The sequence below is a fragment of the Mus caroli genome, unplaced genomic scaffold (assembly GCF_978045245.1).
Source record: "Mus caroli unplaced genomic scaffold, Mus_caroli_1 scaffold_3, whole genome shotgun sequence".
NCBI lineage: Eukaryota > Metazoa > Chordata > Mammalia > Rodentia > Muridae > Mus > Mus caroli.
Genome location: NW_028227258.1, coordinates 21,175,012 through 21,198,287, shown reverse-complemented (window position 1 = coordinate 21,198,287; position 23,276 = coordinate 21,175,012). Strand labels below are relative to the sequence as shown.

Below are 23,276 nucleotides of genomic sequence, written 5' to 3'. Positions count from 1 at the left end.
TATTAGAAAACTCAGCATCATGGATAAAATGTTGGCAGCTGCTACAATAGCCTGGCGATGTGGTTTTCTTGTTCATTCACAAAGTCTCTTTGTGCTTACTGAGACCAGAACGCACCTGGTGGGTGGGGCTTTCTCCCTGACACCTTGAGATGCCTCAGGAGGGTGGAGCACAGGCATGGCCTGAGAGCCTGCTTCTCCATGTCCAGACGGTGCTCACCAGAAATTGTAACATTATTGTGAATTTTTCTTGAGACCCTTCCTATTGAGCTATTTACTGGACCTTGTTATATTTCAGTATATTATTTTGCCAGGAAAATGTCAAGTCCATATATTCCTCCTCAAAGGGCATCGACTCACTCATGCAACTCAAAACAAAGCAGGTTTTGGGTCTCCTCCTGACCAGTTGAGACTGAACCCTCAGTGCTGGGCCTAGGCCCTATGCTGCAGTGTCTGCATGCAGTGCGTATTTGTGGAGGCCACAGAGCAGCATCCTGTGTCACTCCTTGTATATTTTTGGAGACAAGGGTCTCTCACTGAACCTGAAGCTCACAATTCTGCAAGACTAGCTGACTGGTCAGCAAGCTCCAGAGGGTCTTGTCTCCACCTTTCCAGTGCTAGGATGACAACATTTGGATCTATCATGATTGTTCAAACCTGGAAACTGGGGATTCGAAGTCTGGTCCTTATGATTACAGCAAACATTTGACTAAACCCTGAGCCCTGGGTACTAAACCTCAAATTCTTTTGTCTCTTCTATTTTCCTGTGTTCTTTAAGTGACTGAATCCTGAGGTTGGTGGTTGTCACTGTCAATAAAATGTTGGAACAAAAAAAAGACAAACCAGTTGTGATGGTTTGTATATGCTTGGCCCAGGGAGTGGCACTATTAGGAGGTGTGGCCCTGTTGGAGTAGGCGTGGCACTGTGGTGGTGGGCTTTAAGACCCTCTTCCCAGCTGCCCAGAAGCCAGTTTTTTGCTAGCAGCCTTCAGATGAAGATGTAGAACTCTCAGCTCCTCCTGCACCATGCCTGCCTGGATGCTGCTATACTCCGCCTTGATGATAATGGACTGAACCTCTGAACCTATAAGCCAGCCCCAGTTGAATGTTGTCCTTTATAAGAGTTGCATTGGTCATGGTGTCTGCTCACAGCTGTAAAACCCTAACTAAGACACCAGTTCTTGTGTGCTTGGTGATATCTGTCCATCTGTCTTAGAGCTTGATAATAAATATGTAAATACTTCAGAGGGAAGGAAAAATCTCATAGTTATACATTAGAGTTATTGGTGCCAGGAAAACTGGGGCACGGGAGTGGGGCAAGGTGAGAGAGTGAGAGGAAGGAAGTCTAGGTGAGGAAGAAGATGCAGTATAAACCGAGTGCTGGAGAAGAGCTAGGGGTAGAGAAGAACTAGGCGTGGGGAGGCCAAGGCTGCTTTTACGTGGGACAGTATCCCAGAGGGCCTGATGAAGGAAAGTGGAGACAGGGTGCTTGAAGAGCTAGGCTTATGGCTTTGAGTATCATGTGTGAAGGGACTGTGACCCTGGGAGAGGTAGCCATGGTCACTCTGTGCTGGTGTCACCCCTGTTTCCTTGGTCCTGTGCTTTCATAGCGACTTGTCAGCTTTAGCTCTCTCCCTGGTGAGGAAAATCTCCCGGCTGTTGGCTTTGTTTGAGGAGCTGTAAATGGACTTCACCTGAAAAACATTACAGGCACTGGAAGATTAGTTTAAGCAAAAGAATTTGATTGAAGGCCGCATCTTGTTCTTGCAAATCCTTTGATGTTTGGCCATTGTCTTGTGGGCTTTTCATTTTGCTCATTGGCAGCTACGTGCAGTGCTGGGCTGTAAAAGCCTTCACCTCCAGCTTGTCTTTGTGAAGCCTTGAGGTGGCTTTCTCCTCCCTCTCCCCCTCCTGGGACAGGAAAGAAAGCTCACCCAGTTAATTCTTTATAACAAACTATTCTCTCTTTCCAGGGAAGGAATTCTGGGGCATTTATTGGTAGGTTGTGGTTATTCCCTGGTCTGGAATCAGGATCCTAGGGAATCATTGGGTCCAGCCACATGCAGTATGGGACAGAGGTATGTGTGTGACCTGGTCAGGAGGTTCCAGTGCTCTTAGCTGAAGACAACATAGGTAGAATCCTCAACAGTGGAGCCACTCACCACCCTCCAAAGGTCCAGACCAGGACTTGGGGCTAGGTCAGCCCAGAAGAAGCGGGTGTCTTCTATTTGTTAGAAAACCACTCTAGTCACTCAGCCTGGAGAGTTCTCTGCCTGGGAGACAACCTCACTTAGTAAGCAGTGGGGATCCCAAGAAGGTTCTATTCTTACTTGGTGGAGTTGGGGCTGGCAAGCAGTCTTTGCCTCCTGTGACAGAGGCATCCCTGAATAGAGTGGAGACTCAGATCATGGCAGAGTGAGTCACCTGGACTGGAGTGGGAGCTGAGTTTTCTCAAAAGTGCTCCTCCCCAGGGCTCGGGGCTATATGCCAGGCTTCTTCACCTATGGGTGTTTCAAGAGCTAATTAATTTGCGCTGACCTTGAACTCCTTGCCCAAAGCAGTCCCCCTGTCTCCGCCTTGGAAGCCATACCAGGCAGCACTGAGGGATATAGTTCTAAAAGGGGCAAGGAAACTCTGGGGGCTGCCATATGGGTCCTTGCTCTTCCCTGACCTGACATCAGGGTGGCGAGGGACCCTCGGTGAGGTGTTAGCCAATAAAGACACAGAGTTACAGGCCTGCCATTTGTTGACAACCTTACTTCATTAACCAACCTGTTCTTCACACATTGGTTCGAATGTGCTTCTTGGATTTACTTCATTCAGTTCACCAATATGCCGTAAGTACCGAGGGGCCCAGTAATTGGAAGTGTCTGTCAGATGGCCTCAGCCAACCTGGCTCATGATGAAAGTCCTACTTTTATAACTCGGGTGTGAAGCTCAATAAGAGGGAGGCTGGTTCCGCTATTGTCAAATCTCATTGTTTTTCCTACTGGGAGGACTGGAGACAGTTTCTGTCTGAGCCCAAGGTCCTTCCTTGTAGCTGGGCTGAGGACTGCAGGTCTCTTTAGCCTGTACACATGGACAGAGGGCCCTCCTGCTCTGCATACCAAGAAGCCACGCTGGCCGTCTCTCCCAAGCTCTCTGGCCGCTCTCCTTCCCCGCAAGCCTGGGGTTTGGAGGAGATTCTCCTTTCTGAGGGCAAAAGGTACATGGGGCATTAGTCCCCTACTCTGAGAGGTGAAGGTGAATCGAGAAGAAGTTGCCAGAAGCACCCCTTTAACATCCCCCGTGAGCAAAGCTCGGTGTGTGGAGTGGACTGGTACCCAGACTCCAAAACCACGGAGGAGTGGCTGCTATTGGAATCGGGATCTTCTTTCCTTGGCCACCTCTCTTGTCTCCAGCTGTCCACCATTGCTACTTAAAAATGGATTTCAAAGACACCCATGTTGGGTTGTACCCGGAAGGACCAGTGGAAAGGGGTACACAGAGACCACATCTTAGTTTGCCTCCACTGCTGAACGGGCCCTCCCTGCTTTAGTCTGGGTTGTTCTTCTCTTCTGCAGCTCCAAGTGGAGTGAGCAGGGCTGCTTTCATGTCCTGTAGCCTGAACCCACCCTGCTATGTCCCACTCTGTGTGGTGGTCATCTGTGGGGCTCGGTCAGCTGCATTTCTAACTAAATGGGTGGTTTTTTTAGTTGAATTCAATATGGCACCTGGACTTGAACATCTTGCTCTTGTGTTCATTGTTGCTGTTTTTTTTTTCCCCTCTCCATTCCTGTCACCAGCCTGTAGACCACCTTGAATTCATTCTGACTTGCTGTATAAAGCCCTCTAACATTCCAGTGATAGAGAGCTTTCTTAAAAACAGAAATACACACAGTTTATCTATATCTGTGTTTTTTCTCCCTGGAGGAACAAAAAATCAAACCACCACCACCACCACCACCAACACCTCCAAGAAACCAAAACCAACCAACCAACCAAGCACCAAACCAAACCAAACCAAAAACCAATTTAGATTCAGGAGCGGGAGAAAGAAAAGAAAATGTTTTTGATGATGTTAAAGTTTTGGACTTAGAGGGAAAAGTCCTCGAACTATTAAAACCAGAAAACACTGCATACTGAATAAGGTACACCCTGAATGCATACCTGTGGTTCAAAGGTGTGGGTCTAAATGGCCAGTTTCTCCTCTAGCAGCCTGGAGGTGTTGCATTCATTTCTTTTGGAGAGAGACATGCCACTTTTAAAAAGTGGCTAAAAATTGCTGGAGACCCATTTGGAGACAGGATATTTAGGCTTCATTTGGCTGTTGTTGTCAGCCAGCGTTGGGACCTGGTAATAAAGCCTGGGCTTTTAGCAGATCCCTGGGATAGGGAAAGAGCTAGACAGCATGGGCCTGGGAGAACTGTGGGCCACCAAGACTCCATTTCAATGTGAACTTATTCTACCAAGAGCTGCTGTAGCAACAGGGAGGAACCTAGATGGAGCAGGGGTCTCTGAATGCTGCAGGCTTACGTGTTAGTATCTGGAGGGCAAGAAGCACTAAACTTGAGGGGAGAAGTTCAGTGTGTTTAAAAACCATAGATCCAAGGAGCTTAAGAAAGGAAATAGTCCCTGTTATATGGGTCCATATAGGTCCCTGTCATAGGTATCCTAGGAGAGAGGGAATATAGGTCCCTGTCACAGATATCCTTGGAGAAAGGGTATATGGTTCCTTGTCACAGATATCCTCGGAGAGAGGGTACATGGGTCCTTGTCACAGGTATTTGGTGATGGGGGACATATAGGTTCTTGTTACAGGTAGTCTTGTGTGTGTGTGTGTGTGTAAGGATTCATGTCACAAATAGCCGAGTGGAGAGACAAATGGGTTCCTGTCACAGGTATTGGGGAGAGACACATTGGTTTCTGGCACAGGTATCCTTGAGAGCAGACATATGGGTTCCTGTTACAGGGATCCTTGGGGACTACATGGATTCATGTCACAGGCATCCTGTAGGTGTGGGTGTGTGTCTGCACCACAGTCTAGAATCCTGTGAGTTCAAACAGACGTGGTTCATTCACACTCCTGCAGCGTGTCTCGCATGTTACGCTATAATGAATCAGGTTCCAAGTTAAAACGGTTTTTCGTGAAATCCTGTGGGGAAAAGTGTCAATTTATGGATAGGTGTGGTGTATATAGATTTCATGTAGAGCATACCAAATGGTTTTCTTTTTTTAAAACCATGCGCTCTAATTACAGATGGAAAGTGTCTAAGGAAAGTCGGACTAAAACAACACACAGAGACGTATATATTATATATAAAGATGGACATGTGTAAATGATAAAGCGCTGCATACAGGAAAGGGGAAGCTGCCTTAGACTATCAAACCCATTACAGATGAGCATGGTAATTACATGAGAGCCTCCTGGAAACCGAGGCAAAAAGAAAAACATGGTGGATGATAGGTCTCTAGGTCTCCCTCCTCCTCCTCCTTCTTCATCTTCATCCTCTTTTTCCTTTTTTTTTTTTTTGTACTGAAAAAAAAAGAAGACAGAGAATCTTGTTACATTCCTTAGGTTGGCCCAGATGTATTCTGTAGCCTAGGCTGGATTTGAACTTACCATCTGTCCAACTGACCGACCATCCTTCCATCCATCTATCTATCTATCTATCTATCTATCTATCTATCCATCCATCCATCCATCCATCCATCCTTCCACCCACCCACCCACCCATCCATCCATCCATCCATCCATCCACCCATCCATCCATCCATCCACCCACCAATTCATCCTAACCTTCTCATTAGCTGAGATTAGAGGCCTGTACCACTAAGCTTTCCTAGAAATCTTTCTTCAAAAAACAAAACAAAACGCTACACACCTATGTCATGCCATGAGGTGAGAAACTCTGTTGCTAACCTCTGAGGTTTTATAGCCTGTCGCTGATATGCTTTCATTCTGGCTGGCTTTACCAGACATCCAGAGTTATCACATTCTCTGACAGCTTTCCAGCTGCAGTTGGGTTTTCGTGGGAGTCCTGAGAGGTTCCTCTCCTGGGCCTCAGCTCTGGCTCCTCAGTGAGCTTAGTTCTCTTCCCTTAGTTTTCAGACTTACTTGTGGGGCTGCCAGGAGCTGGACAGGCTGCACTGAGGAAATACAGGGAGCTGGGGATGGTGAGGGTGATGGTTAGTTCTACTCAGAAAATGGCAGCTCAGAAGCATGTGATGGGTCTGACCGTGAAGGATGGGCCAGCCTTTCTACCTGAGGGAGCTGAGCTGAGGGTGGTAAGCCTTTGCTCCAGTTTCCTCCAAATCAGTTGCTCAACGATTATTCAGAAACGCCTTGGAAAGATGAAAGTGTATTTTTAACACTGGAATGAGAACACAGTAACGCTTTTGAGCTTCAAATTGGATTGCTTTACCGAGCTGAAGAGTTCTCTTTCTTCCTTTAAAAATACTCGCAAGATTTAAGGAATTAAAGACTCTGGGGCTAGGAATGTAGCCCAGTTGGGAGTATGCTTGCTACTATGCTGAAGCCATGGGCTCTTAACACAGCACAGCATTAGCATAGAGGGGTGTCGCACACTGGCAACCCCAGCAGAAGGAGGATCAAGAGTGCAAAGCTAGCCTTGGCTACATAAGATACTGTTTCAAAAACAGCAGCAAGAACAACTCAGATACCCCGAAGGGCAGGGAATATGTGCTCAGTACATGGTTTCTTTACCTTTCCTCCTACTTTGGAATTTGTAGTTGGAAACATTTTATATATATATATATATATATATATATATATATATATATATATGATGTATATGTGTATATAATTTAAAACCACACTGTGCTCTGTCTAAGTCTCGTAAGCAAGCACTAACTACTCCAGCTCATTCCAGTTTGTGTTTTCACACATGGAACTGTGGAGTGCATATAGTATTACAGTTATACTTTGTGCTGTGGAGTGCTTTGTGGCTTCTTCTCATGGATGGGTCTATGCAGGGCGAGCCGTTTGATAAGAAGGTCTGTGCTGCTTCCTCTCGGTTCCTGGATTCAGAGCAACTTGGTGGCAGAGATTTAGTGGCTCTGTCCTCATGTTAAGGCAGGGTAGAAAAGCATTCTGTGTGTGAGTCTGCTCAGCATCATCAAACATTCATCCTTCTAAGCCTTTAGAAAGCTCAAGAACTCATAGAAATCCCTGTTTTGTTGTTTGGTACCAAGATGAAACATAGCCAAAGCCTGGGGGATTAGGACTGGGAAGGTTCCCAGAAGTAAATCTCAGACTTTCAGGATGATATCCCACCATGGCTTTTTGACAAAAGAGCAAGGCCTCAATGTAAGGCTCAATGATGACGTGTGTGTGTGTGTGTGTGTGTGTGTGTGTGTGTGTACATATCTACCCACCCACCCACTCACCTATCCATTTATCTATCTATCTATCTATCTATCTATCTATCTATCTATCTATCTATCTATCTATCCATCCATCCATCCATCCATCCATCCATCCATCCACCTACCTACCTAGTGTTCTGTCTATCTGTCTGTCTGTCTGTCACCTCCCCCTTTTTAATCCAGACTCAATGTGTTTTCACACCTCTTCAGGTGAGCATCGGGCAGGGACAAGAAGTAGCAGACACAGTGGCAGTTCAAAATGACCTAAGTAATTGTGGGTGGTCAGGAAAGTAACTGGTTTTTAAGTTCCTTTTGGGATTGGGCCACCTCAGAGAGTGCATGGCTGGGTGGGGGTTGTGTGGCTGGCTTTGCCATGCTCTGGGGGCTGGAGCCACTTCCTGTTGCAGAGACATTAGAGCGTTCAAGGGGAGGTGCATGGGTGGGGATGAAGTTAGAATTGTGGGGCAGGTGATGCAAGCACTTCCCTGAAGAGCCATCTCACTGCCTGGCCGCCTACCTGGTGACACCACCCAGGGTGGCTTGTGAACGTCATGTCAGTTCATTGCTGCACAGACACTTTTAATTTGTACAAGCCAGAAGAGTTACGCTTGGGGTTGAGAGAGCAGAAGACGAAAAACACAGTGGGTTAGTTCAGAGCTCTGACTTTGTTTCTGTTCCTTACCCTGGTGTGAGATGGCTAACCAATAACAGGGCTAGGGTTCAGATCTATTGACAACATACTTGCCATGGTACCAGAATTTCTTCCTTTTAAAGTAATTTTAAGTTTTAAAATTTCTTCTTTCTATGTATGGGTGTTTTGCCTGCGTTTGTGTCTGTGCTGATAGAGATATCAGATCCCCCGAAACCAGAGTTACAGACTCTGGTGCTGGGAATGGAGTAGTACATCAAGAATGCCAGTGCTGGGAACTGAGCCTGGGTCCTCTGGAAGAACAGCTAATGCTTTAAAGCACAGAGTTGTCTCTCTGGCCGCTCAGAATCATTCTGTGACTCGAGCTTCTGAAATGTGGTTTTTCCTAGAGGTCCAGGGTGAATCTCCTTCAGCCACTGTGGTACTGAAGATGTGGCACTGAGGAGCGTCTGCAGCAAGCTGTGTATATTTAGTCCTAGGAGTGAGGATGCTACAAAGAGCCAGGTAGAGTGCAGTGTGGAGGAACTGCAAGATAGCACGGAACAGTCTTGGTGTGATGACAACCTGTAGTTTATGCATCACATCCTGCTGTTACTACCGTGGTGCAACGGTAGTAACCATGACATGGTATAAAATCTGTGAGTTCTGAGGTGCAGGAGGAGGAAAGAAACTAAAGAAGCATTAATGGGGGGGGAAGGGGCAGAGGCTATGACGAGGCAGGTCTAGCCTGTAAATCCAGTGAACTTCCCACCCTGAACTGACCTAAGTTACCCTGCAACAAGCATCCCCACCTCCTGCGATTTCAAGGCACCCATATGTCGCTGTGTGTCGCCTGTCACTTCATCTGGAAGAAGAGCATCCATGTGGAACATCAGTGGCACCTGTCTTGAAAACTCAGGGCCACTGTTGTTGAGGGGCCACCAGTTCTTTGCATAGGGTACCCTCTGGTCAGATGGCCTTCCCAATCCATGCAAGTAGTTCAGCAGGGGAAGGTGTTTTGATTTGGGGCAGGGTAGACAACATGAAGAATGTGGTTTTGGGATTGGGACACCAAAAATGGCCACATTCTGGGACTTTATCTGGGTAAGGTTGGGCTGGTGTGAGCATTGTGTATCAGGCATTTACAGAGGCCAGGGAAAGGAGAGAGGTATGAATAGAGCTTTGTCAACAAGAAACCTTGACACAGCCAAAATGGGTAAGGAGCTTTTCTCAGTGTCTCCTGTACCATAAACTCACTCCCTTATCCCACCAGTGTTGAGAATATCAGACACGCTGTAGGCTAAAGGACACTTGTAGGTCAGCCTTTAATTATTACGTTAATCACAGTATGGAGTAGTACATTAGCTTCTGAAAAGCATTGGAGGAATTACTCCAAATCATTTAAAACACGTATCCAAAGAAACACATTTGTGAATATAAATAAAAACATTATTTATAATATCACAAATACCTGTAATTGATCCAAGCATCCCTCACATGATGAATGGTGGTATAGCCATACAATGGAATACTACTCAGCAACAGAAAAGGAGTGGAATTCTGAGTGTATATAGCAGCAGGCATGGACACTCAGAAGCATTGTGTACATCCAATTAGATGATACTCCAGTGCAGACAAAAGTAGTCTGTGCTTATACAAAGCAGATGGATGAGTGTCTGGGGCTCAGCATGTAGGGGTCAACAAGGGAACTTTGTGGCGATCGTGTACGGACCTTGACTGTAGAGATGGTTGAATTGGTTGTATACACTTGTCAACACACTTAACATACAACAGGAGTGGATTTTAAGTGAGTTGTATATCAAAGTATTTTTTTAAAGGCTCATGTTTAAATGTAAGGCACCTCCTTATAAATTTTGTTATCAATTATGGCTTTTTTTTTTATTGGTAGGAAGGAGTTCAAGTTTGAAAGCATGTAAAAGTGACGTTTTAGGTTATAATCTGGCAAAACGGGGAACTGTTCATATGCTCAGGCTATTACTCCATTTTAATTCTCTCTAAACAGACTTCTGGATTCTATTATTTTTAGAGGGCTTTGGAGACCATTTTTTAAAGTGCATGTTTTCCCAGGATTTTCCTGTACCTCTTTGGCAAGCTTCATACTTACATTGTTTCAAAAGTATAAATAACAGCAGAAGAGAGCTCTGTTTTTGGCATACTCCTTTGTCCTTTCCTGTTGTCCTGATTCTTTTATGTTAAATCAGCCTGCAGTTCCCGTCCCTTCTGCCTTTGAACTTAGAACATGGGCTCCCGATCCTTTGCAGACTGACCCAATGAAGAGAAAGCATACGTACGGTGCCTGGCAGAAGCTGGGTAGGACAGAATTTGGGAGCCTGCCTGCCCAGAGCGAGGGTAGTGAAGTGTGGGAGCAAATTGCTACTTGATAAGCACTTTGGGTTTGGAAATCTGGTGTCACCCACCTGTGTCCTGTGTGGTAGCGCCTCTTCTTTATCCTCTCCTCCTCCTTCTCCTCCTCCTCCTCCTCCTCCTCCTCCTCCTCCTCCTCCTCCTCCAGGTCCTGTGGAGTCAGCTACTTAAACTCATGGTGTAAGACCTCAAAATTTCACAGTGATCTGTCATCACAACAAACTTAAAATAATAAAAGGTAATTATGTTTCTGAAGGTACCAGTCTTTTGCATGCTTAGGACTGGACTGAGTGTGCATTAAAGTGGGATGCGTTTTTGAGGGGAGGAAACTGGGGTGTGATAGTGTGTTCGGGTCTAGGGCCAGGCTGTATGTGGTCTACACTACGGTTGGTGGCCTGGACTTGCCCTTTTCCTAGAAAAAGCAGATCAGAAAGAACAGAGGCAGTTCTGGCCCAGCTTCTTGAAGATCACCTTTAACCCCTCTCAGTACTGACATCTGGGCTGATGGAGCCCGGGCCCTCTTGGGGACATGGTGTAGGTCAGGAGGCTTGGGTGTTCTACCCATCATGGCCCTGATGAACCCTCTGTCTTTGGGGAGATAGCTTATTTTGTGAGCTTGAGGAACTCAGCTCTGAGTTGAGAATGCCATTTCACAGGGTGTGATACTTAGCCATGTCAACTTCCATGAGGTGTATGGTCGCCCAGGCGACAAATCTCTGGGTGTGTCTGTGAGGGATTTTCTGGGTTAGGTTTACTAAGATGGGAAGACCCACCTAACAGTCAATAAAAAGGAGACCGTGAACTGAGAGGGAGCAAGTCTCTTTATGCTTCCTGACAGCAGATGCAACCAGGCCAGCTGCCTCGGGCTTCTGCCGCTGTGACTCTCTGATAGAATGGACATCACCCAGTATCTGTGAGCCAAAATAAGGTCCCCCTTCCTTAAGTTGCTTTATCAGGTACTTTGTCACAGCCAGAGGGCAAGTAATCACTGCAGAGGGATGTCTAGAACATTAGATGTGATGAGGGAGTGTGGTAGGCCTTTGTAAACCCTTCTCTGTTGGGAAGCTGGCTCTGGACCAGCTGCCATGGAGCGGAGCCGACTGCCTGGTAACGCCTTGGGATGTCTGGTAACGCCCTGTTCATTTTGTAAATCCAGGGGACCGGGAGGGAACAAGGCCAGAATAATTTGCAATCACAGGTGCTGCTTTGTTAGCAGCACAGCCTTTTTGAGATGGGGACAGTGTCCCTTCATTTCCTGGTTTGCTCTGCACGTCAGTTTAATACACAGGCATGTGACTAGAATCACAGACCATGGCTGCCAGGCTCCGAGTAAATGCGCTCACTGGAGGCTCATTACCTGTGATTGCAGACACAGGGAGGAGATTTGACTGTGGAAATGGAGCTTGATGTGCTATTGAAATAACTTGGCAGGTTGGTAGGAAAGGCGGGGGGTGGGGGGGAGTAGAAGTGGGGGGGGGGGCTCCCACAGTGATATCTCCTCCACACATCGGTAGCAAGCAATATTGTCCCATCTGATGAAACATGCACTGTATTTTGTTCTGCTCTACAAATAAGCAAACCCCTATACTTATCACAAAGTAATGAAATTTTGGGGGATCATGATAAGTATTTTTTAAAAGCTTAATTGTATTATTGGTGTTTCAGCTTCAGACTTATTTCTGGTGCTCTATAAGTGGCCAGCAGCCTGGTCCCTGGGTGCAGATCTAGGCAGTGGGAGAAAGGAAACAATTATCCAGCAAATGCAAAGAAATCCTGCCAAGGAGCAAGAAAGACACCTCTCACCCCCTGGCCAATTACAGAAAATTGGTGTTTATAGGGAATTAAGTTGTCTGGCAATGATGCTTTCTCTTCCTTTGTCTGGTAGAGCCATCGTCAGAGCCATACGTGAAAGAAAGCCAGGGTGTTTCCGGCCTCTGTGCTGAGGTGGTGATCCTGCCGGTAAGCACCCACCTTTGGGGGCTCAGCCGCATTGGGAGCAGGATTGAGCTTAGTTCCAGGAGCTTAGTTGACCCTAAAATACAGTGAAGCGAGCGAGGTGTGTTTATTCCAGCTTGCTGACTCTGCTTGCTGTGTGGGAACTTGGTGTTCTGGTGTACAGCTGTCTGGTGTTAAAGATGACTTGGGTCTGGGTTGCAGCCCACATCGATCCTGGGAAACTCTCTTCCTACGTTGGGAACATTGAGAGGGTCCTGGGGCGTGGCTCTAGTCTCAACAGCACTGCCTTCTTACATCACTTTACCTGTCCTGGATCTGCTTTCCCACGGGAACACCTGTCACGGTACTTTCTAGGCACCGTCTACAGTTTGTAATCTATCTTCTCACCCGAAGAATGGTATGGCACGTGACAGACATGAAGACATCTTTAGAAAACAAAGCTCTCCACGAGGGTAAACTGTGACTGATGACACACTCAGTGACATTATCTGAGAGTTCATATTAGAGAGACAGTATTTGCATCTTTTAGGGGCCAATGTACCGAGGTAGAGCCGTGGCTTCCCTCCTTGAAACCCTTTAGGGCACATCAAGATGCCTCAGGGGACTGAATCTAAGCGGCATAACTGGATTTTATTTGTCTTCCACTTCTCCTTTGTTTAGTCTGCTCTGTCCTTTATTTCCAAGTACTGGGAAGGATGGGAAATATGTAAGATTTTTCATATCAGTAAAGAGAAATAAATGGGAGGCCCGTGGAAAGAGAGAAGAGATTATATTAAACATATTCAAAGCAAGAGGCAGGAGAAGGGAGTCTGTGGAAGTTGGCAGCCGGCGACCCCAAGGTTCGTCTTAAGAAATGACAGGCTTGGAGAGTGAAGCACGGGGCTGTAGCATTTTTGGAAAATTAAAGTTAACACCAACGCTGCCCTTTATTTGCTCGGCGAGACATATGGCAGGGACAGATTTCTGTGATCCTCTGCAGTCGTGTGACATTGGCGCATTTGGCTCGTTTTTTTTAAAAAGGCTCGGCAAAGTCTTAGGAGACAGAACGCCTCTTTACCTCTTTCATTCTGTGGGCCCACAAGGAAGTTAATTCCTTTTTAACTTTTTGAGACATACTGGTTTCACAAAACAGGAAAATGAAGGGTCTCTCGAAGGACTGAGATAGACTAACCAGTCTGCAGTGTAGGCAGGAGCAGGCTGAGCGACAGGACAAGACAGGATGGCCGGCAAAGGGCGTGGTGAGGGCATGGTGGTGGTGCTGCATGCCTTGAGGCCTTGCATCGGATCCCCACCGTATGAGCATAGGATCACCTGCAGGAGGACACTGCAGAGGACTAGAAAGCTTATGGCCCAGGTCAGAGCACTGGGGTGCTTCTGTACTGTACCTGTCCTGCGTACTGCAGAGTTCCTGGTCAGGATTCACTCACATGTGAGTACAGCAGTATGTGCTTGCTTTCCTGGAGCCAAGGAAAAGGCAGACAGCTTAAGAAGAGACTGAGTAATTAGGTTTATTTAGAAGGTGAGAGACAAATTGGCAGTGTGGATATCCAGGAGAACACAAATGGGTCTTTGTTTATACCCCAGACCTTTAGAAACCATGGAGTCTGGGTGCTCCTAGATTATTCTGTAGCCACAGGAGATTTGACCGGCTTGTGTCAGACAGGCTCTATAATTGGATTCTTGGTGCCCACTGCATACCACCTCCTTCCCAGCATCCTCGGCTCCATTTGGTTTTGTGTCTGCCATGTCAGGATTGGACCACGTTTTCCCTTTTCTGGCTTCTTCACGTTTCTTGGAGGACGGCTTGGGAGCAGCCCCTTGGCACACAGTGGTGTGCTCTGGGTGCTAGCCACGGCAGGACATCCGCCACAGGAAGAACTGCTATCCCTCTGCCCCCTCACCCTTGGCTGGTGGCCGTGCCCCCTTCCAGCTGCCAGGGGGTTCAGTTCCTTGCCTTTGTCTATGCGGTGGGGGGGGGGGGGGAGGAGCACTACCTCCTTGGCTCCCCATCTTCATTTGGAAGCCAAAGTCGCTCCTCTGACAGGGCACTGTGTTGCCTAGGCACGCAGGTGGCCCATGGGAAGGGTTGCTGCTGCTTGGTGTGTGATGAACTGGCAGGGGAGTGTGGAGTGCCATTGCTTGTGGCTATGAGGGAGCTGGAGAAAGAGCATCTATAGTTAGACCCCGTGCTGAAGGGCCCCTTTCCATGTAGTCTGTGTAGACCCTGGAGACTCTATAGAAGCCGCTTCTCTCTGGATTAACTGTCTCAGCAGCCTCCTCTAGAGTTTCATATTCTAGAAACCCACATTGCCCAAAGAGGATCATTGGCAAGTGTTGTAAAAGCCTCAGCTTCCTCCTGGCGTAAGTGGAGGAGAACCTATCTGCCTTCTTGCCTGCTTATGAAATAACTAGAGGGTCACCCGTTCATCTACATAGTCAGTGTCCTACACCTATCTCTGCTTTTTTTTGAAAAACTTGTTACCTTGGAAACAGTGCCCCAGCTTAGAAATTACATAAGGCTAGCTGTCTGGGGTTTTTTTTTTGTTTTTTGTTTTTTTTTTTTTTTTGTTTTTTTGTATTTTTGTATTTTTGCTTTTCTCCCCACAGGAAAAGCAGAGGAACAGGGGAAAGGTTTTATATATATATATATATATATATATATATATATATATACATATTTTTTTTTCTAAAATATTTTCAGGGGTTAGGAGAACAGGGTGGGGAAGGAAAGGGAGAGATGTGTTCTTCTGGTAACATTTGCAGAATACTCAGCTGAAGTCCTTTAGAGATAAGACTTGGTTGGTAGCCAGTGAGCTTTAGCGGCCCATCTTCTCAGCGGAGGACGTTGCCTTCGCATCTGGATGGAATGAGGACGCTTCCATGGTTCTGAAAGTTGTTCTTTGCTCCGTGAGTGAGGAGCCTGGCATCCAGAGGTGACATGAGTCACCCAAGGGTCATTCAGAATCTGCTCTAGAATTCACGATGTCTATCCCCACCCTCGGTAGTCAGATGCTGTCAAGGCTGAGGGAGGCAGCTGTCTGAGAATATTACTGTCTTGAAGTCAAGTAGCAGTCAGCTTGCTTGCTTGGCGAAGAAACAGAGCAACCTGGCCTCACGTTTCCAGTCCCCTGTTCCTGGCAATAAAAGGATGCTGTGCATGGAAATTGTCAAAAACAGTGCCTTCCCATCCAAAGCCTGATCGGTCCTCTTGGTAACTGTTTTGTCTTTTTGGTTTTAGTTTTGTGAAGTTCTTCTCACTTTGCTTTTCTATAGTGATCTACCTACGGACATGAGGAAGTACACCGACTTTTATATGTTTTCTTCTTAAAAATGTATATGAAACATGTTAGCCCAAGGGAAGTACAGAAGCTTAGAAACAGTTTTGAAGAAAGCGGTAAGTTTTAAACTCAGTACAGTGTTCCAGTTGTGCCTTTGAGGCAAATGTTTGGTGTAGTAGTGGGGACTGTGTAGAATTTCTTTCTGAATGTTGTTGTGTATTCATCCTAACTTGACAAATATATCTTCGTACCCCCCAGCTCCAGCATAGGCAGGCAGTGTATTTATTTATTCGGTGATACAGCAGTTGCTTAGCTGACCTTAAGCGCTTGCCATACACTGTGCTGGGAATCTTAGTTGGATACTGTTCATAACCTCTCTAATGCTTGGACATTCATGTTGAATTGGTTTCCGGACATTTTTAGATAAAAAGAGGTGTGTATGTGTGTGTGTTTGGGTGTGGTAGGTGCATGTGTGGGTGTATTTATGTGTGTATGTGTGTGTATATGTGTGTGTGGTATGTGTGGTGTATAGGTGGTGTGTGTGTATATATGTATATGGTATATGTGTGTGTATATGTATGTGGTGTCATGTGTATGTGTGTTGGGTGTGATAGGTGTATGTGTGGGAGTATATATGTGTGTGGTGTGGGTGTATATATATGTGTGTATGTGTGTGGTGTGTGTGTATATGTGTGTGTATATGTGTGTGAGTATGTGTGTGGGTGGTGTGGGTGTATATATGTGGTGTGTGTGTGCTTATGTATGCATGGTGTGTGTATCACTGGAAGTGGCCATGTGTGTGAATGCCAGGTGGCTTCCTCCATCATTGTTCACCATTTGTGCAGACAAGGTCTCTGATGGCACCTAAGCTCACAGTTAGACTCAGCAGCCAGTGAACCCCTGAACTTCTTGTCTCCCCCTCCCAGCATGGGGATTATAAGAGCACTGCACCTCGACAACCAGGCTTTTTACGTGAATGCTTGGAACCTGAACTTAGGCCCTCCGGCACTCATGGTATTCACTGCATCATCTCACAGCCTCTGAGGGGAACATTTTTGTTGCTTGCATATAGTGGGAATGATTGGTTTTTCATACAGTGGCATTAGTCCTACTGTTCTTATAGTAAGAATAATTCCTGACATCTCCCTGCTGTGTCTGAGGGTAGAGTAGGGATCCGTGAACTTTGGCATAGGGGCAGTTTCTGGGCACTGGGACGAGGAGCTGGACAGAGTGGAGCCGAGTCATGGAATGTGCGAGCCAGTACCTCGTGCTGGTACTGGCTGCACAGTAGAGAGGGTTGGAGGAGCAGTGACCTGGGAGTAGAAGATTCTACAGATGTGTGACTGGAGTTTCCTAGCAGGTATTCAGTGTACAGTTTCACCATTATTCCCTAGGTCCCATGTGAGAGTGATCTAGTGGTGGTCTCTCTCGTCACCAGTGGAGATGAGCTCCTGGGCACTCCTATAACCCAGCTATGAGCTAGTGTCTAACCCTGGTCTCCAAGCTGCAGGAAAGCCTGTCAGCCAGCTCTTGCCTTTACTTACCATGACCTCTCTCTTGAAGGCAAATCACTGGCTCCACAGAGTATTTAGAAATATTTCTAATTTTTTTTAAAGGTTTTTAAGAAGGTTGAACTGAAGACAAAGGAATGGTCTAATGTACAGCAAAATATAATGACTCAGTTATAAAATGTCAAGATGATAATACAATAAATAAAAAGTTAATCCATTTTGGACTCCACTGTGTTGCTCTTGTTTGTGGAGAACTGTCATTGTGGCAGATTAATTAAAACCCTACAAGAGGGTTAGGAGTCAAGAAGGAGAGAAAAGAGGCAGGGGAGCTGCCTAGAAGATAGGAGACTTTCTAGAGTGCTGAGGCATGCAGTTCCCCGAGGTGATATTTTGCTTCTCTGACTGCACATTTCACATCTATGAGGGCTAAGCACCTGGGTTACACAGGTGACCCGAATTGGAAGTGATCACAATCTGAGATGGACCTGCGCTTGCTCTGTAAGTAGCGTGATTGCCAACTAAGCCACGAGCCCTGCCTCACACGGCTTTACTGTGTTTTCAAAAGACTTTCTTATTTCTAGACCTTACTAGGTCTTGGTCATTGTTTGTGCTAACACACGCCAAAGAAGATGAAAGCCAGAGGAGTATGTGACCCTCTGCCGTTGAGTTCCTGTCTGTGTCATAGCCTGTTTAGTCTTGAAGTGCCGACAAGTCATTCTGGTTCATTTTTCTTGCCCTTCTTTATTGGCTCTGAGGTTTTCAGTGGTCAGCCTGTGCTTATAGCTTGAAGTCATTAACTTTGATCAAAACAGGAGGGATTTGAGAAGTCAAAGGACAGAGAAGAAAATCCAGAGCTAGACAGAATCTTTGGTTTTCTATAGAAACAAGCGAGAGAGAGGGAACATTCCAGGAATCCATATATTGGCGCTGCCCTTCCCACCCTTTTCTAATTAAAGTGGCTTCTTCCTATACCATTGCACTTCTGGCTGGCATTGGGAATATTCTTAGGTTGTCAGGTTCCATTCTGGAATTAAAAATGTATAATTATTTTTAACATTTTTGTGTATTAGCTTTAAAATCAAATAACATAAATGAATCAGATATACTTTTGGTCTTTTGGTTTCTTGCTGCCAAGGACACCCCACCGTGGCATTTGAGTCCAGCTGGCAGCGATACTAGACTTACCACAGGTCACCTTTAGAACATTGAGTTGCTCTGCTATTCCAGTTCTGTTGGAAGTGTTGTGCGTGGGGGTGGGGGTGGGGGCCCTAGCCTGCTTGGGAAGTGTGAGCCTGAGGTGAGTTTACCCACACAACCTTTCTCTGGTTTGCAAGAGAGTCCCAAGGGTCAGCTGGCATCTGCAGTCTAGCTGAGGTGATGTCTATGTGAATGTTTTGTCAGAACCAGATAAACCTGTTTCACTTGCACCACTACCACTACGCACATGGGCACTAGCTTGGTGACAGTGGATGGTTCTACTCTAAAATGGTTTTTCAGAGACTCGACTATGTGAAGCCTACATAGAAATGAGTATGATTGTAATTATGATGAGTAAGATCTTATTTTCTTTTAAAGAAGGTAATTGAAATTTTAGTTTCAACTGACACGTCTAATCTCTTCTATAAACAGATAGAATTTTATTTTGAGAAAGGATCCTGGATAGTCCAGGGTGTCCTTGGCCTCGTTAATGAGACAGAGATGACTGTGAAATGTTTGTTACCCCTGTGTGAGTGATGATCTGACTGGAGAGCTCCTCCATATGCAGCCTCTATGGCATTGGACAGGTACTGGGAAAGCACTCTACCAACTGAGCTATAGTCCTGGCCCTAAAAAGTCTGCAGGTGTTTGTTACATGGCCCAAGCTGGCCTAGAACACACTATTCTGCCTCTGCCTCTCAAATGCTGATATTATAGCTATGTTTGCTACCATGGCTAGAATACGAAAGTGGCCCAGCGTGGTAGCGCACGCCTTTAATCCCAGCACTCGGGAGGCAGAGGCAGGCAGATTTCTGAGTTCGAGACCAGCCTGGTCTACAAAGTGAGTTCCAGGACAGCCAGGCAGCCAGGGCTATACAGAGAAACCCTGTCTTAAAAAACCAAAAAAAGAAATACGAAGAAAGTGTATTCATTCCGTAGACAAATCACTAATGAAAGAATCTCACAGTGTCCTACCTAGCCAACTGTCACATACCGTGGATACTCTGATTTTCGTAAAGGTGGGTGGGAACTTTCATTCATTTTGATTGGGGTTTGTCCAGTAACACGGACCTGCAGAGAGTGTCGTCATCATTTTCTGATTTGTAGATGGCCGCCCTTTACACTGCTGATAAAGCTCAGGGTTGACTAAACACACCTCTGCAGCCTTTGGCTTCTTCATAGGCCTGAACTCGAGAGAAAGCTGGGTGTAGAGCAGCCCCTGAGAAGCCTAATAGGGAGAGAGCTGTGCGTGAAAGCCGCCATGCTGAACTACCCCACGTAACAGTCTTCTTGGCTGCCTTGTTTTCTTAATGGTTTTAGTGGGGAAACCAATAACATGTTAGTTCGAAGAAGCAGTTAAAAAATAATCAAACTTAACTGAAAATGGAGCCCCCGCCTTTGTTAAACATCCATTTATTTGGCTTGCTTTCTGTCACGTCTCTATGAAAACAGAGCCATGAGTCCTTTCTGTTTAACTGATCTGCTCGGTGCTAACCCAGTGCCCTTGATAGCTCAAGTCTAGGGTCTGAGGTCTGTGTGAAAGTGCTGTGCCTACATCAGGTTTGCCATGGAGGCCAGGAACTGGTTTTCGTGTGCAGTGCCGTTGTGTTGGTCTTGAAGCAGGGGAAGAGGGCTTAAGGATGGTGGAAGAGGCCAGAGTGAAGTAAGGGAATGGCATAGCCAGCTTGGGGCCTGGTAATTGAGAGTTGGGCGTGGGGGCGGGGCGCAGGTGCCAGTGTGGAGGACTCTCTCCTCCCTGCCCAAGCCTCATTGGTCTTTATTTCCTTGCCATCAATAATGATATCGAGGCTGGAACAGAGGATACATTCAGTGTTTCAGATGCACCCACAACTGAGAAGCTGCCATTGCCACCTGCCTGAAGTTTCCAGCCGGCATATGGAGGGTCCCAGCCAGCATATGGAGGGTCCATGCACTTCTTCAGGAAGCATCAGACCTTTGGCTCAGCAGAAGGGATTCCTGAGCAGGTGTCTGGGTGGGAGGTGAGGCAGGAAGGCAGGCTGATGTTACTACCTAAGGGAGAACTGCGACGTCATTTTCCCTTTCTTCTGTAGTCAAGTGGCTCCTGGTTCAAGGGCAGAATTTGGGAAGAGTGTTCAGCTATGGGGGCCAGCCATACTCTGTTCTTCCTTGGAAGAGACAGCCGCAGATGGCCCATCCCATTGCTGTAGCTCACCAGTCTTATCTGCTCAGCATTAGGCTCAGGGAACTTTCCAAGCACAAAGGAACCATTCTCTGGTTCCAAGACTGGAAAGGCCTTGGAACTGCCTTTTAAAAATTTCACTTTATTTATTATTTATTGTTTTAAACATCTTATCCCTGAAGCCCAGCACAGGGGCTGGCAGACTATAAATGCTAATAGAAAAAAGAAAAAGAAAAAAAAAAAGCAGTTCAGGCCTGGTTTCTTGGGACAGAGCTGAGAGGAGACTTCGCCTTAGACTAGATGAGCCGAGAGTCACTTTAGGGTTATTTCCTTTTATCGAAGTGTAAGTATTTGGGGGGTGGGATGTGAGTGAACTCCTTCACAGCTGTCGGAGATAAAGTGTGGGGGTTTCCACTCACGTTGCAAGTTCCCGTCTCAGGAGGAGGTTTTATGAGACTTGGTCTGCCTCCTGACCGTACAGCTTTGCATAATTGATTAACCAAGTATCGCTGTTTGCATTCCCTTCCTAAAATAAATTCCACTTTTTAATTAACTCTCCAGAATTAATAAGTGCCAAAAACGCAGGATGTGTGTTGAATCTTGTGATTCGATGTGATGAAGGCAGCTCCCAGGGAAAACAAGTCTAACGAATGATTTTGAATCCGTGAAGGTATTCTTAGTTCCTGAGCTGGTAAACCGCTCTCTAAAAGGAGTTAATGCCCGCTGGCCTTCGTGTGGGCCAAGCGCCATGCTATGCCTAGGGCATCTCAGCCACTCCCTTTGGTTAGCTCTTTATATAAAACCAGTACCTATCGGAGTGGCAGAGCCTTTGCCTATAACCGAGGGATAGGTTGGGATTGGGAGTTGGGTTCCATCCGCAGAACCTCAGGAACTGGCGCATCGTGGTACACACCTGCTACATGAACTGGGTATGGTGGTGCACACCTGTGAACCCAGTTCGTGGGAGCGGAAGCAGGAAGATTGGAAGCAGAGGTTCAAGGCTATCCTCAGCCAGCCTGGATTATACAACTCTAAGATTAGCTTTGTGATAATCCGTATCTCCACAGAGAAGCCGTTTGCCATATTGACGCTACCGGTGTCTAGCAGCCCTGAATTGGATCTGCAAGGCTAGACTCTCAAAACAGTGTTCCTCCAAATCAGGCCACTCCCCTCTGCTACAACCCCCTACCCCCTTTGTATCTTCAGGTTGTCTTTACTGCAGCATCTTCTCTCAGGTCCACTGTGGACTGTCTGGTCAGATGTGCTAAACATGGTGAGTTTGTTGGTATTGGAAATGTCCCAAATAAATGGCTCCTAATATAGAACCCAATTTAAGAAAGTCTTTTGGCAAATGACATCGCTTGTATAATGGTAGGTCACAGCCCTGTAATGACTTCGAGTCAATGCTGGATCACTCTGTGCCTGTGTGTTTCACAGAAGCAGAAACCTAGAGCCACAAAACCAAGCAGGGAGGTTATTGGAGCCTCACAGGGAGAACACAGCTAAGGATTCTGGTGGGCAGGCTCTTGGGAAACTGGAAGAGCGGAAAACATTGCAAATGACCCCATAGCTTCCAAAGGAGAGGTGAAGTCTTCACCAGAATCCAAAACTGGTGATCCGGCGGCTGTCCTCTGAATGAGCAGAAATCCGAAAAAGGCAGACGGGGTATGGATTTTCAAATTGGACTTTAATTTTTACTTTCAAATAGACTTCAAAGCAGTGGTTTTCTATAGCTTTATGAATGAGGAGGATCCAGTGAGGTGTCGTAAGTGAATAAACAGGTGTTAAAAATCATTAGACATGACTGTGTGGCCATCATGGATGGCCTACTGTGATTAATGCACACCTAGGTTATTTTCATTAAAAAGTAAAATGTGTTCCTATTGTAACAAGAAAGGCTAAGTATTAGGGGCAGAGGAAGGACGGAATGCAGGTAACCGACGTGAGTTATAAAAGAGAATACAAAGCTAATTGCTTTGCTAGTCCTAATTCTGTGGTGGATTCTCTTCTTTTCAGTGGTAAGTGTATGACATGGATTTGATGTCGAAGTCTTAATAACACTGGAAAAGTCGATTGTGCCTATAAGTCTTGAAACAAAGAAGAAAGCAATACTTTCTGATGTTTTTTTTATCCTCTTGTAAATGATGTGAGCATCCAGAAGGTGATAAAACACTGTAGCCCTTCTGAGACGGAGAAGAAATACAATAAGCTGATACTTGAATGTAGCATTGAGTATCAGGGTGTTTTAGTTTCTGTGGAAACAGAAAAAGTTTTCAGAATATCGTGTAGCTGTGTAAAATGTTGATTATTTAAGGGAGGGGGAAGCCTTTAAGGAGATTTTTATTTAGCTTTAATGGTTTTCTTTTATTTTCCTTTCTTTTTTTTTTTTTTATGAGAGATTGTTATTGTTGTGAATTAAGAAAGAAAACTGATGAGATACTATTCCTGATCCTCTGGACCAATCTAAGGAAACAAAGAAATTACTGCCCCCCAATCCCCTTGTGATCCTGACTGGCCAGGAAAGACCTTAGCATAAGAAAACAAGTAGGAGAGCTAGAGAGACTGGTCCCCAAGGCTCCCACACTGCCCCTACCTGCATCTGTCAGGGGCTCAGGACTGAGGGATTAGCAGTGATAGTGTCTCCTTGGACGGACTGACAGTGACGAGCTGTTTCTTCTCTAAAAATGAACTCCCCAGCCAACTGTGGATATACAATCAAGTTTGTAGTGACATTTTAGAAAATCTGCATATGTGTCCAAGAAAGGCCTGCGAAATGTTTGAGAGTTTAAGATTATT

General features: G+C 46.0%; 1 protein-coding gene across 2 annotated transcripts in view; it reads left to right on the top strand.

Moving 5' to 3' along the window:
- The window catches only part of Tspan5 (tetraspanin 5), a 163,081-nt gene that overhangs the window by 48,211 nt on the left and 91,594 nt on the right, over positions 1-23,276 (top strand). The window contains exon 1 of one of the 2 annotated variants that reach the window (XM_085835487.1): positions 11,704-11,808. The exons of the other annotated variant lie outside the window; for it this stretch is intronic. The gene's annotated coding sequence lies outside the window, so the exon portion shown is untranslated. Of the gene's footprint in view, positions 1-11,703; positions 11,809-23,276 lie in introns of those variants that run through there. 2 annotated transcript variants of the gene reach the window in all.